This window comes from Phodopus roborovskii, unplaced genomic scaffold (assembly GCF_943737965.1).
Source record: "Phodopus roborovskii unplaced genomic scaffold, PHOROB, whole genome shotgun sequence".
NCBI classification, from domain to species: domain Eukaryota; kingdom Metazoa; phylum Chordata; class Mammalia; order Rodentia; family Cricetidae; genus Phodopus; species Phodopus roborovskii.
The window spans coordinates 383,857-399,170 of NW_026126469.1; positions in this window are offsets into that span (position 1 = coordinate 383,857).

The window sequence follows — 15,314 nt, forward strand, 5'->3', positions numbered from 1 at the left end:
TAGCCAGTTATGAGTTTTGGGCCCAGCAATCAGTACACGGCTTGTGTTCCGTCTTATAAAATGGGTTTTAAATACATTCCGAATGAGTTATGTTACTCCCATAACATTCATGGTGTGATTGTATTAGCTGGCATCACTTGCCAGGCTAATCACTGTCAATTAATCATTGTTGTAGCTCATAGGGTTTATAGGTGTCTAGCAGTGTTGATAACATTTCTCACTCAGTAGCATACATGGAATCTTTCAGCATGCATAGATACTTCCAGTATCAAGTTTGATTTACCCATATCCTATGATATAAGTATGTGAGTTCTTCAGCAAACGCTCTTGCTGTCAAGTACTGGGGAGTAATTGTCTTAGCCAGGGTTTCTTTTGCTGTGAAGAGACACCATGGCCATGGCACCTCTTATAAAAGACAAATTTTAATTTGTATGGCTTACATTTTCAGGGGTTTAGTCAATGACCATCATGGTAGGGAGCATGACAGCATGCTGGTAGACATGTTGCTGGAGAAGGAGCTGCTACATGTTGAGCAGTAGACTGAGACTTTGGAAAGTATCTTGAGCATATATGAGACCTCAACAAAATCACACCTGCCACAACAAGTTCATACCTCCTAATAGTACTACTCCTTTGGGGTCCATTTTCTTTCAAACCACCATAGTGACCAAGAATGATGTCAATAGCCTATAAAATTTCCAGGGTTCTAATGTGTCACAAGGACCTAAAACTCAAAGTTAACCCATAACTGGCAATGCCTTTTTATTTGGAAATAAAAAAAAATAGGTTTCTATATGGCATTTTCTTTAGTTATTCCATCCCATACTCCTTTTTCTGTACTGCCTTCTCATATCTTGCCCCATTTAGTGCTTTCTTTTCTATTCTTCCCCATTACTCTTTCATACTGCTAGAACTCTATCCCCCTGTCAGATGAAAAACTAATGATTTTTTTTTTCTTTCTTACACTTCACTTGAACTGTGTTATCCTCGGTTATACAGAAGCTTTTCAGTTTCATGAGGTCCCATTTGTCAAATGTTATTAGTACCTGTGTTACTATGGTCCTGCTCAGAAAACACATTTCCTGTGCCAATACATTGAAGCTATTTTTCACTTTGCCTTCTGTCAGATTCAGGGTATCATGTTGAGTTCCATGTTCCATTTCAAAATTGAGTTTAATAAAGGATAAGAGATAAGGATGTAGTTTCAGACATTTACATGCAGTTAATCCTGTTTGACCAAAACCATTTTTTGAAGATGGTGACTTTTCTGCAGTGAATATTTCTGGCTTCTTTGTAGACTCAACAATGTGCCTGGCATTATGTCAGTAACAGACAACTTTTCATACTGTAATTGTTCAATATAACTTGAAATATAGGGTGGTGATACTTTCAGAAGTGTTATTATTCTTCAGAATTGTTTTGACTCTCCTCAGTATTTTGTTCTTCCATGTGATTATTTTTTCAATTTCTTTGAAGAAATGCATTGAAATTTTGATAGAGATTACATAAATCTGTGAGTTGCTTTCACAAAATGAATCCTCCTAATGAATGTGGTAGGTCTTTGCATCTTCTGATGTTATCTTAGTTTGCTATTTACTGATGTGATAACATACTTGGAAAATAAAATTGGGGAGGAAAGGGTATACCTCAGCTTTAAGTTTACAGATCCATCATGAAGGGAAGTCAGGGCAGGAACTCAAGGCAGGAATCAGGAGCATAAACTAAGCAGAAATGATGACAAAACACTGCTTACTGGTTAGATTTCCATGGCTTGCTCAGTTTGATTTCATATACATACTTAGGGCTGGCACTACACACAGTAGGTTGGGTCCTCTCACATCAACCATTAATCAAATCATGCCTCCCACACTTGCCAAAGGTAATCAGATGCAGGCAACCCCACAGTTAACATTCTCTTTTTCCAGATGATTTTAATTTTTATCTAGATGACTAAACTAAAAAGGAAAACTGACTCTTGTCAACTTGACACACAAACACATCACTAACTATAACAATAACTGTTTGTTCATCACCAAGATCTTATCTCAGTATCGAAATATAAGACATAGTATACCTTTAAAAATCCCACAATTTAAAAAAAAATCAAGACATTTAAATGTCATGTTCTCTTTAAAAAAAAAAACCCTTTTCCTCTTTAAAAGTCCAAAATCTCTAAACTATAGGTTTTTTTTTCTATTTTTTTAAATTTATTATTTTACATGTCGATCCCAGTTCTCTGCCCCTCTCTCCCTCCCTCACTTTTACTCTCTCTGCCCTCTCACATGAACCCTAACCACTCTCCCCTCCCATACCCCACCCCAATTCAATATATAGAGCAATGCCATCCAGTTGGGTTCATGTAGATCTGACAGGTCATTTGAAGTAGGGACTAAGGCATCTCTCCTGTCTCTACGTAAAGGCAGTTATCCCTCCATGGGAGATGTGTTCACAAGGTCCTTTTGTGCACCAGATTTACATCCTGGTCTGAGTTCCCATAGACTGCTCATTCCTTCTGGCTGAGACCCATATTCAGGGGTGCCTGAGTCGGTCCCATACTGGCTTCCCAGCTATCAGTCTGGGGGCCCATTAGCTCCTCCTTGTTCAGGTCAGCTGTCTCTGTGTGATTCTGCAGCATGCTCTTGTCCTCTCCATCTGCATCTGGGTTCTAGTTCGACTCAGTGATTAGGTATGGGTGTTTGCTTCTGTTTCCAACAGGTATTAGATGAGGGCTCCATGGATAAGTTAGTTGTGGATCTCAATATCCGGGAAGGGCATTTATGGTAGCCTTTCCAAGGAAGCTCAAGTTGTTAGTTGGCAGCAGTCTTGTAGGTCTCTAGATATTTCTTTATGTTCAATTTTCTCTTCAAACCAATATTGGCTCCCTCATTTATGTTCTCTCTCTCTCTCTCTCTCTCTCTCTCTCTCTCTCTCTCTTTCTCTCATTCTCTCTTTCTCTCTCCTGTCTTCTATTCCTGACAGGACTCAATATTCCTAGTCTCACGTGCTTTCCTTCCTCCCCCTTGCTTTCTCCTACTTCTCTCTTCATTCACTGCCTCCCCCACTTCCCCTGTGTTCTGGGGGACTTGTCTCTTCCCTATTCTGTGAGGGATTTTATATGAATCTCTTAGAATATACCTTGTATCCTAGTTCCTCTGGTGATGTGAATTATAGGCTGGTGATCCTTTGCTCTAGGTCTAAAATCAATATATGAGTAAGTACATACTATGTTCCTCTTTTTGTGACTGGGTTGCCATTCAGGATGGTTTCTTCAAGTGCCATCCACTTGCCTGTGAATTTCAAGATACCATTATTTTTTTTTCTGCAGAGTAGTATTCCATTGTGTAGATGTGCCACATTTCATTATCCATTCTTCAATTGAGGGGCATCTAGGTTGCTTCCAGGTTCTTGCTATTACAAATAGTGCTGCTATGAACAGAGTTGAACAGATGTCTTTGTTGCATGGATGTGGATCATTTGGGTATATGCCTAAGAGGGGGATTGCCGGGACCTGTGGTAAACTAATTCCCATTTTTTGAGGAATCGCCATCTTGATCTCCAAAATGGCTGTATGAGTTTGCACTCCCACCAGCAGTGGAGGAGTGTTCCCCTTTCCCCACATCCTCTCCAGCATGAGTCCTCATTGGTGTTTCTAATTTTAGCCATTCTGGCAGGAGTAAGATGGTATCTCAAAGTTGTTTTGATTTGCATTTCCCTGATAGCTAAGGATGTTGAGCACTTTCTTAAGTGTCTTTCATCCTTTTTGATTTCCTCTATTGGGAATTCTTTCTTCAGTTCTGTACCCCAATTTTTAATAGGGTTATTTGGTGTTGTGTTGACTACTTTATTGAGTTCTTTGTATATTTTGGAGATCAGCCCTTTGTCGGATATAGGATTGGTGAAAATCTTTTCCCAGTCTGTGGGCTGCCATTTGGTCTTGTTGACTGTGTCCTTTGTCTTACAGAAGCTTCTAAGTTTGAAGAGGTCCCATTTATTAATTGTTTCTTTCAGTGTCTGTGCCCCTGGAGTTATGTTCAGGAAGCAGTCTCCTATACCAATTTGTTCAAGGGTACATCCTACTTTCTCTTCTAAGAGGTTCAATGTGGTTGGATTGATATTAAGGTCTTTCATCCACTTGGACTTGAGTTTTGTGCATGGCGACAGACATGGGTCTATCTGCAGTCTTCTACACACACTCATCCAATTGTGCCAGCACCATTTGTTGAAGATGCTGTCCTTGCCCCATTGTATAATTTTAGCTGTTTTGTTGAAAATCAGGTGTTCATAGGTTTGTGGGTTAATATTAGGGTTTTCAATTCGATTCCATTGGTCTACCTGTATATTTTTGTGCCAATACCAGTCTGTTTTCAGAACTATAGCTCTGTAGTAGAGTTTAAAGTCAGGAATGGTGATGCCTCCTGAAGTTCTCTTATTGTATAGGGTTGTTTTGGCTATCCTGGGTCTTTTGTTTTTCCATCTAAAGTTGACTATTGTCCTTTCAAGGTCAGTAAAGAATTGTGCTGGGATTTTAATGGGGATTGCATTGAATCTGTAGATTAGTTTTGGCATGATTGCTATTTTTACTATGTTTATCCTACCTGTCCAAGAGAATGGGAGATCTTTCCATTTTCTGGTATCTTCTTTAATTTCTTTCTTTGAGCCAAAATGTTCTTGTTATATAGGTCTTTTATGTGTTTGGTAAGCATTACACCAAGATACTTTATGTTGCTTGTGGCTATTGTAAAGGTTGATGTTTCTCTGATTTCTGTCTCTATCTCTTTGTCATCTGAAAAAAGTGGGGCTGCTGATTTTTTTTTTTTTAGTTTATTTTGTATCCTGCTAGTTTGCTGAAGGTGTTTATCAGCTGTATGGGTTCCCGGGTAGAGTTTATTGGGTCTCTTATGTAAACTATCATATTATCTGTAAATAGACAGTTTGACTTCTTCCTTTCCAATTTGGATCCCCTTGATCTCCTTTTGTTGTCTTATAGCTTTAGCTAGAACTTCCAGTATGATACTGAAGAGATATGGAGAGAGAAGGCAGCCTTGTCTTGTTCCTGATTTTAGAGGAATTGGCTTAAGTTTCTCTCCATTCAGTTTGATGTTGGCAGTTAGTTTGCTGTATATTGCTCTTATTATGTTTAGGTATGTTGCTGTTATCCCTGATCTCTCCAAGACCTTTATCATGAAAGGGTGTTGAAATTTGTCCAAGGATTTTCAGCATCTAGGGAGATAATCATATGGTTTTTCCTTTTAAGTTTGTTTATATGGTGGATCACGTTGATAGATTTTCGTATGTTAAACCATCCCTAGAATCCAGGGATGAAGCCTACTTGGTCATGGTGGATGATTTCTCTGATGTATTCTTGAATTCGGTTTGCCAGTATTTTATTGAATATTTTTGCATCAATGTTCATCAGGAATTTTGGTCTGTAGTTTTCTTTCTTAGTTGTGTCTTTGTGAGGCTTGGGTACCAAGGTTATTGTGGCATCATAACAAGAGTTTGGCAATGAACCTTCTGTTTCTATTTTGTGGAACAGTTTGTAGAGTATTGGTAGTAGTTCTTCCTTGAATGTCTGGGAGAATTCTGCACTGAATACATCTGGCACTGGACTTTTTTTGGTTGGAAGGCTTTCGATGACTGTGTCTATTTCATTGCGGGTTATAGGTCTATTTAAGTTGTTTGTCTGTTCTTGATTTAATTTTGATAAGTTATAGTTATCCAGAAATTTGTCCATTTCCATTGAATTTTCAATTTTTGTGGAAAACAGGTTTTCAAAGTATGACCTGAAAATTGTCTGGATTTCCTCTGTGTCCGTTGTTATGTTCCCCTTTTCAATTTTGATTTTGTTAATTTGCATGTTCTCTCTCTGCTTTTTGGTTAGTTTGGATAAAGGAATGTCTATTTCGTTGATTTTCTCAAAAACCAACTCTTTGTTGCATAGATTTTTTTGTACTGTTTTCCTGGTTTCTATTTTGTTGATTTCAGACCTCAAGTTATTGTTTCCTGGCATCTACTCCTAAAGGGTGAGTTCACTTTTCTCTGTTCTACGGCTTTCAGTTGCACTGTTAATTTGCTCATGTGACTGTCCTCTGTGTTCTTCATATGCACTAGTGTGCAATGAACTTCCCTCGTAGCACTGCTTTCAAGGTGTCCCATAAGTTCGGGTAATTTGTATCCTCATTCTCATTGAATATTAGAATATCTTTAATTTATGGCTTTATTTCTTCTTTGACAGGTGTGTGGAATTGTACATTGTTCAGTTTCCATGAGTTTGTAAGTTTTCTGCTATTTGTGTTGTTGTTGAATTCCAATTTTAAAGCATGGTGGTCTGATAAGATACAGGGGACTATTCCAATTCTCTTGAATCTTTTGAGGTTTGTTATGCCACCTAGTATGTGGTTGATTTTAGAGAAGCTTCCATGTGGAGCAGAGAAGAAGGTATATTCTTTTGTGTTTGTATGGAATGTTCTATAGATGTCTGTTAAACCCAGTTGAGACTTCTGTTAGTTTTTTTGCCTCTTTTTTGAATGTCTGATTGGTCGACCTTTCTAGTGATGAGAGTGTTGTATTGAAGTCTCCCACAATAAGTATGTGAGGTTTTATATGAGCTTTGACTTTTAGTAGTGTTTCTTTTACGAATGTGGGTGCCTTTGTATTAGGGACATAGATGTTCAGAACTGAGTCTTTGTGTTGATGTGTTTCTCCTGTGATGAATATGAAATGACAATCTTTATCTCATTTGATTAATTTTGGTTTGATGTCTAACTTGTTAGATATTAGGATAGCCACGCCTGAAATCTTCTTGGTTCCATTGGATTGGAAGGTCTTTTCCCAACCCTTTACCCTGAGGTAATGCCTATCTTTGAAGCTTAGATGTGTTTCTTGTATGCAGCAGAAGGATGGATTCTGTCTTTGTATCCATTCTGTTAGCCTGTGTCTTTTTATAGGTGAGTTAAGACCATTAATGTTGAGGGTGAGTAAGGACCATTGATTGTTGATGCTTGTTTGTTTTAGGTTTGTTATTGGTAGTGGTATTGTGAATATATTTGTTCTGCTTTACCCTTGGTTTCTGGTGTAGTTAGATTATCCATTGCCTACATTTTTGTGGGCGTAGTTACCTTCCTTGGGTTGGACTTTTCCTTCCAATACTTTCTGTAGGGCTGGATTTGTAGATATGTATTGGGAAAATCTGGTTTTGTCATTAATTATCTTGTTTTCTTCATCTGTAGTGATTGAGAGTTTTGCTGGGTATAGTAGCCTGGGGTGGCATCTGTGGTCTCTTAATACTTATAAGACATCTATCCAGGACCTTCTGGCCTTGATGGTTTCCATGGAGGAGTTATGTGTAATTTTGATAGGTCTGTCTTTATATGTTACCTGTCCTATCTTCTTCGCTGCTCTTAATATTCTTTCTTTTTTCTATATGCTAGATGTGTTGATTATTATATGTCGAGGGGTCTTTTTTCTTTGGTCCAGCCTATTTGGTGTTCAGTATGCTTCTTGTACTTTTATGGGCATGTCCTTCTTCAGATTTGGAAAGTTTTCCTCAATGATTTTGTTTGAATATGTTTTAGGCACCTTTGAGCTGGGCTTCCTCTCCTTCCTCTATGCTTATTATTCTTAGGTTTGGCCTTTTCACAGTGTCCCACATTTCCTGGATGTTTTGTGTTAAGGATTTGTTGGTTTTATGATTTTCTTTGATTAATGAATCTATTTCTTCCTGTTTATCTTCTGTGCCTGAGATTCTCTCCTCTAGCTCTTGAATTCTGTTGGTTATGCTTTCATCTGTAGTTCCCGATCTTTTGCCCAGTTTTTCTATTTCCAGCATTCCTTCGGTTTGTGTTGCCTTTATTTTCTCTGTTTGAGTTTTCAAGTCTTGTACAGTTTCCTTCACCTACTTAATTGTTTTTTCTTGGCTTTCTCTACTTTCTTTACTTTCCTTAAGATATTTGTTCATTTCTTCCACTTTTTTGTTTGTTTTTTCCTCCATTTCTTTAAGGGATTTTCTCACATCTTCTTTGAGGGCCTCTATCATTTTTATGATGGAAATTTTTAAGTCGTTCCCTTCTGCTTCCTCTGCTTGTGTTCCATTCTAGTTGGTGTAGATTCCCTAGATTCTGGTGGTGCCATGCTTGTCTTTCAGTTGTTAGGTGTTTTCTTGTATTGCCATCTTTCTATATCTTCTTCCAGTAGGTGTTCATGGGGTCTCCTCCTCTCTCTATAGTACTTCCTTGGTGGGCTTATGTGGGCCAGAGTTTCAGTATCTGTAGCTCTGTGTGGTCCAAGCTCTATAGGAGGTCTCTCCACAGACAGGATCATGGGGATGGGATCACCGATGAGGATCCAGTAGAAGATGCTGGCAGGAACTCAGAGTGGTCCAGCAGAGTTAGGCAGATCTCTGGGAGGGGCCCCAGACTCCAGCAGAGGACGAGCGGTGGGGTTCAGAGACCACACAGGTGGAAATTACTGGTGGTCCAGCATGGATAGGCAGGTCTCCTGTGTTCAGAGTTGCTCTGAGATTTCGGTTTTTTTTTTGTTTGTTTGTTTGTTTTGTTTATTTTTTTTAAGTAAAAAACTAGTTCATCACTTTCTTAGGTAGAACCACTGTATAGTCATAGTCATATCAAAGCAAAAAAACCAACATCTCACAGTGTAAATCAAATTTTGTAGCCCAGTGTTCTGCAGCTGGGATTCATTTACAGTCTTCAATTCCTAAGGGCTTGAGAAGCTCCACCTCCCCAGTTCTACTATGTGCAGGACACACAGACGGTCTCATAGGCTCAGGCTCCCTCTGCTTCATGCCTACCATTATTTTTCACAGATATAACATGTCCCTGATGTGAGTACATTGGGGTTTCCACTGCAACTAGGATGTACATTCACCAGTGACATCTCTTCAGGGACTCCAAAGCCATTAGGAGGTGGCCTGCTTCTCTTTATGACCTTTTCATTCCTGGATTTTGACCCCAACTGAGGCTGTGCCTTCAGCAATGGCCTCTGCTGGCCTCTCACTATATCAACTTCTTTCCATGAACCCTGCAAGAATGCCATTGTCATGCTGCCAAAACCAATAACACAGGGAGACTCAAACTCATTGCCAGCTTGGTTGCCATCTTAAGACACAACCTTGACCCCTTCTGGATCACAAATATTCATGTTGACACTGAGGAAACATGTCTGAGAACCTTTCAACCATAATGTGTAGCTGGTTAACAGCTGTTTGCAACTCTAGCTTCAGGAAAATCTGATACTTCTTATCTCATGGGTATTCATATGCACATACTCATACACAGGCATATACACACAGAATTTTAAAATGATAAAAATTCTTTAAAATAAAAATTTAAACTTTACATATAGACTAAGAACCACTGATAGATTAAGCATGAAGGTTTCTGTAAGCCAGTCTGGGCTTTTGTTTTAAATGCATAGCTCTCCAAACCCACAAAAAGAAAAGGTTTAAGTTCTGTGAAATTGACAGTATGAGATTCCTCAGTTAGATGCTGCCAGTCCATTCCACTAAAGAAGAGCCACTGAAAGCTTTCAAGTAGACAACAAATAAAATCACTCCATCTCTGTTGAGATGACAATGCTTTGTTAATTGTCTGGTTAACTGTTAATATTACAACAAATCCTAAACCTAGCAGCAAACACTTCCCTTTCTCTATAGGCAGCTTCTCTATTGCCTGATACTACCTACAGAAATGAACTATTTCATGATTATGTCATTCTAAACCACATCCTAATCATGTCATATTAGTCAGAATGAGTCATGTTTATTTCATAGAACCACATTTCTGGATTGACTGGTACTGCTTGGGGATCCCCAAAGACACATCAATTGTGATGTTCCACATAAGTGATACACATTTTCCACATGTTGGATAAACTGGGGGAAATGCAGAAGCAGTGGCTTGTGTACTATGGTCTCCTGTCTACTGTGGACATGGAACAGTCATATGCATGCAATTGGAGTTTCATAGGCAGCTCTTATACTTTCCAAACTGAAACCTTGACCTCATCAAGAATTTATTTCACAAGGATTGATATTCCTTCTCAGCCACGTGATATGTTTTAAAAGAAGGGTTTGACTCTAATTCTTCAAGTATAGCTAAACTAATTGTTAAATATGAATTCACTCTGGAATGTAAGAGCCCAATATGCAAGTCTGAATTATCCATTCTAGGAAACCAATTATGTTCATGTTCAAACCCAACATTGTCACAAGATGTCAATTTACTAGGCTCTGGTTGGATATTGCATTAACATGATTTCACTCCAAATAATTCAGTGATGCTGAAGACTGTTATATATTCAAATACAATACAAATTAAAGAAAAAGAAAAAACACTGATTCACAGTTTCAATGTCATATTCAAATATGCACTTAAACATAAGCTATAAGACTAAATGGACATTTACATAACTTTTGAAAATTTAGCATCATCTATTTGTTAGTACTAAAATAAATATTCTAGATAATCAGTGAGTAGTGATGGTTTATAACTAGTCTGTCACATTGCTTCAGGACCTCTAGTTGGTATAGCAGAGCATGGCAGGAGCCTGTGGTATAGCAAATCTGCAAATTCTGATAGGAAAGGAAGACAGAAGAAGGGGCTGATGTATCTCTACTCTTTTCAAGGGAGTATCCAAGTCATACAAAACCATGTACTAGGCCACACTACCTGAAAGTTCCACATCTCCCTGTTACTCTTAGATAAGACCAAGACTATTACATGTTTGCCTATAGGAAAAATACTATATCCAAACGATAGCAGTCAGGAAAAACATATTTCTTACATGACAGGAAGTTTGGTTCGCCATGTTTCTTCAGGGCAAAATTAAGGATTTAGGAGACCTAAGTAGGATGGCCTTACCTGTTTGAAGGTAGGAATGAGAGATATGCCTGGTGTGGGGAGAAGCAAACAAAATAGGCAAAAAAGGTCACAGATTGCTTAAATGAAGTTGTTGAAATTGAAGACATTGCAAGCATATAAAGAGTTATTACAAGGCATATTCCACACCCTTTGAAGTATGCAAAGTAGTTATATATGTAGTAGTTTCCTATGTTATAAGAGCTGGGCAGCTCTCATAACTTTCTATTGATCATTATTCTAGAAGTAGGGAAGTTCAGGATTATGATGATGGAGATTCATCAACTGACAAGGCCATTTTCTTACTGTGTTAATAATTAACACAGGAGGAAGAGGCTCTATAGAGATTTGTAGCAATTTTAATCTTAATAAGTGTTCTACCCTCATTACCTAACTGCCACCCAATGGCATCTTTTCTCCTAACCCTCCTAACAGAATATTCTGATGGTAGAATATGAATTCTTGGGGCCTCAAATATTCAGTTCAAAAATGTCTTCAAATGAAAGCTTTCCTGGGAATGAAAAAAGGTATGATGGTACCTGTCTTGATTCATTTGATTTCAGAATATCACAAGGGCTTCACTTAGTGTACGAGCAGTTAAGTGAGTTTATGAATTGAATCACCTGCACTTTGATTAAACCAACCTTGGAAAAAGAACATCAAATCAAAGTCATTCCTTCACAGAAACATGAAATACAAAAGATTACACATTTGCTTTCTGAGCAATGTGAATGCTTCTTGCTGTCTGTAAGCAGTAGAGACAATGATAATCACTCGGGTCTGTAAGGTGAAGGAGAACAAACACCTACAGATCTGTGATAAAGATATCTTTTTTTCTGTTCACATTTATTTTTATTATTTTTAAAAATCTTATTTTACATACCAATTCCAGTTCCCTCTTGCTCCTGTCCTCCAACTCCCCTCATCATCTCCCCACCCAACCACCCATCCACAGTATTATAACAATCTGTCACATCAATTGGGGCAGGACCAAGGCCCTTCATTCAGAAGCTGAGCAAGATATCCCTCCATTGAAAATGGGCTCCAAAACGTCAGTTCATGCACTAGAGATAAATACTGGTTCCTACTGCCACTGACCCAATAAACTGTCAGCTACATTCAGGGGGCCTAGTTTGCTTTTATGCAGATCACCTCCTGTCAGATAAGGACCACTGAGCTCCCACTTGCTGGCATCAGCTATTTCTTACTTCTTTCTTTCTTTTCCTTTTTTTTAAATTATTTTTTCCTAATTTTATATATCGACCCCAGTTTCCTCTCCCTACCTCCCATGTCTAGTGACCACCTTCCCATTCCATTTCCCTCCGCACGTCACGGGGAGAGTGATGCCTTCCAGGAGGGGTCAACAAAGTCTTTCAAGTCATTTGGAGTAGGGACTAGGCCTTCCCTCCTGCCCCTAGGTTAAGGGAGTATCCGTCCATGGGGCATGTGCTCCCAAACTCATTTTGTCCACCAGGGATACATCCTGATTCCACTGTCTGAGGTCCCTTAGACTGCCCAGGCCTTCTAACTGAGACCCATGTTCAGGGGGGCCTGGTCCAATGCTGGATTCCCACCTATCAGTCTGGAGGCCCATTAGCTCCTCCTTATTCAGGTCAGCTGTCTCTGTGGGTTTCTGTAGCCTGGTCCTGTCCTCCCTCTCTGCATCTGGACTCCATTTCGGTTTAATGTTTAGCTGTGGGTATCTGCTTCTGTTCCATAAGCTACTAGATGAGGGCTCTATGATGATAAATATGTTAGTCATCGATCTCATTATAAGGGAAGGGCATTTAAGGTAGCCTTTCTACTGTTGCTCAAATTGCTACTTGGGGTCCGTCTTGTAGGTCTCTGGACATTTCTCTAGATTAAGTTTTCTCTTCAAATCTATAATGGCTCCCTATTTTATTGATATCTTTCTCACTACCTTTTTGTTTTTCGTCTATTCCTCCACTGTCTCAATCTTCCTAGTCCCAAGTGCTTTCATCTTTTCCCATTCTCTTTCTCCTAGCGCCCTTCCATTCACTGCCTCCCCCACTCCCAATATGCTCAGGGGCTCTTTTTCCTTTCCCCTTCTGTGAGGGACCTTGTATGAAACTCTTAAATTCCTCCTTGTGTCCTAGTTTCTCTGGCAGTGTGAATTATAGGCTGCTGATCGTTCGCTCTATGTCTGAAATCCATATAAGAGTGAGTACATACCATGTTCCTCTTTTGGTGGCTGGGTTACCTCATTCAGAAGGGTTTCAAGTTCGATCCACTTGCCTGTGAATTTCAATTGTATTTGTTGTTGTTTTACCCCCAGGGTAGTATTCCAGGGTGTAAATGTGCCAGATCTTCTTTATCCATTCTTCAATTGAAAGGCATCTAGGTTGCTTCCAAGTTCTTGGTACTACAAATAATGCTGCTACACACATGGTTGAACAGATTTCTTTGTTGCATGGATGTGGATCATTGGGGTATATGCCTAAGAGTGGGATTATCAGGTCTTGTGATAAACTAATTCCCATTTTCCTGAGGAACTGCCATATCGTCTCCAAAATGGCTGTACAAGTTTGCACTCTCACCAGCAGTGGAGGAGTGTTCCCCTTTCTCCACATCCTCTCCAGGACAAGTTGCCCTTGGTCTTCCTAATTTTAGCCATTCTGGCAAGAGTAAGATCCCAGAGTTGTTTTGATTTGCATTTCCCTGATAGCTAAGGATGTTGAGCACTATCTTAATCATCTTTCGGGGTTTTTGATTTCTCAATTGAGAATTCTGTCTTCAGTTCTGTACCCCCACTTTTGGATAGGGTTATTTGGTATTTTGGTGTCTAGTTAGTTTATTGAGTTCTTTGTATATTTTGTAGATCAGCCCTCTGACAGATGTAGGGTTGGTGAATATCTTTTCCTAGTCTGTGGGCTACAGTTTGGTCTTGTCAACTGTGTCCTCTGCCTTACAGAATCTTCTCAGTTTGAGAAGGTCTCATTTATTAATTGTCGATCTCAGTGTCTGTGCTACTGGATTTATATTCAAGAAGCGATCTCCTATACCAATTTGTTCAAGTGTACCTTCCAATATCTCTTCTAAGAAGTATAGTGTGGCTGGATTTATGTTGAGGTTTTTGATCCATTTGGACTTGAGTTTTGTGCATGGCAATAGACATGCATCTATCTGCAGTCTTCTACACACCATCATCCAGTTGTGTGAACATCATTTATTGAAGATGCTTTCCTCCTTCCATTGTATACTTTTAGCGATTTTGTCAAGAATCAGGTGTTTGTAGGTGTGTGGGTTAATTTCAGGATTTTTGATTCGATTCCAATGGTCTACCTGTCTATTTTTGTGATAGTACCAAGGTGTTTTCAAGACTATAGCCCTATAGTAGAGCTTGAAGTCAGGAATGGTGATGCCTCCCGAATTTCCTTAATTGTATGGAATTGTTTGGGCTATGCTGGGTCTTCTGTTTTTCTGTATTAAGTTGATTATTATCCTTTCAAGGTCAGTGAAGAATTGTGCTGGGATTTTGATTGGGATTGCATTGAATCTGTAGATTGCTTTTGGCAAGATGCCATTTTTACTGTATTTATCCTACCTATCTAAGAGCATGGGAGATCTTTTCATTTTCTGATATCTTCTTTAACTTTTTTTTCTTTAATGACACAAAGTTCTTCCATTTGTTTGGTGAGCATTGCCAAAGATACTTTATGTTGTTTGTGGCTAATGTAAAGGGTGATATTTCTTTGATTTCTTTCTCAGCCCCTTTGTCGTCTGTATATAGTAGGGCTACTGATTTTTTTTTTTTTTTAGTTTATCTTGTATCCTGCTAGTTTGCTGAAGTTGTTGATCAGCTGTAGGAGTTTCCTGGGAGAGATTGTTGGGTCACTTATGTAAACTATTATATCATCTGAAAATAATGAGTTTGACTTCTTCCTTTCCAATTTGGATCCCCTTGATCTCCTTTTGTTGTCTTATTGCTTTAGCTAGAACTTCAAGTACAATATTGAAGAGATATAGAGTGGGCAGCCTTGTTTTGTTCCTGATTTTAGAGGAATCACCTTAAGCTTCTCTACATTAAGTTTGATGTTGGCTGTTGCTTTACTATATATTGCTGATATTATGTTTGGGTATGTTACTGTTATCCCTGATCTCTCCAACACCTTTATCATGAAAGGGTGTTAAATTTTGTCAAAGGCTTTTTCAGCATCTAGTGAGATGACCATGTGCCATTTCTTTTTCAGTTTGTTCACATTGACAGATGTTTGTATGTTAAACGATCCCTGCAACCCAGGGATGAAGCCTACTTGATCACAGTGGATGATTTCTCTGATGTGATCTTGGATTCGATTTGACAGTATTTTATTATTTTTGCATCAATGTTCAGGAGGGATATTGGTCTGTAGTTGTCTTTCTTAGTTGTGTCTTTGTATGATTGGGTACCAAGGTAAATAATTGTGGCCTCATAAAAGA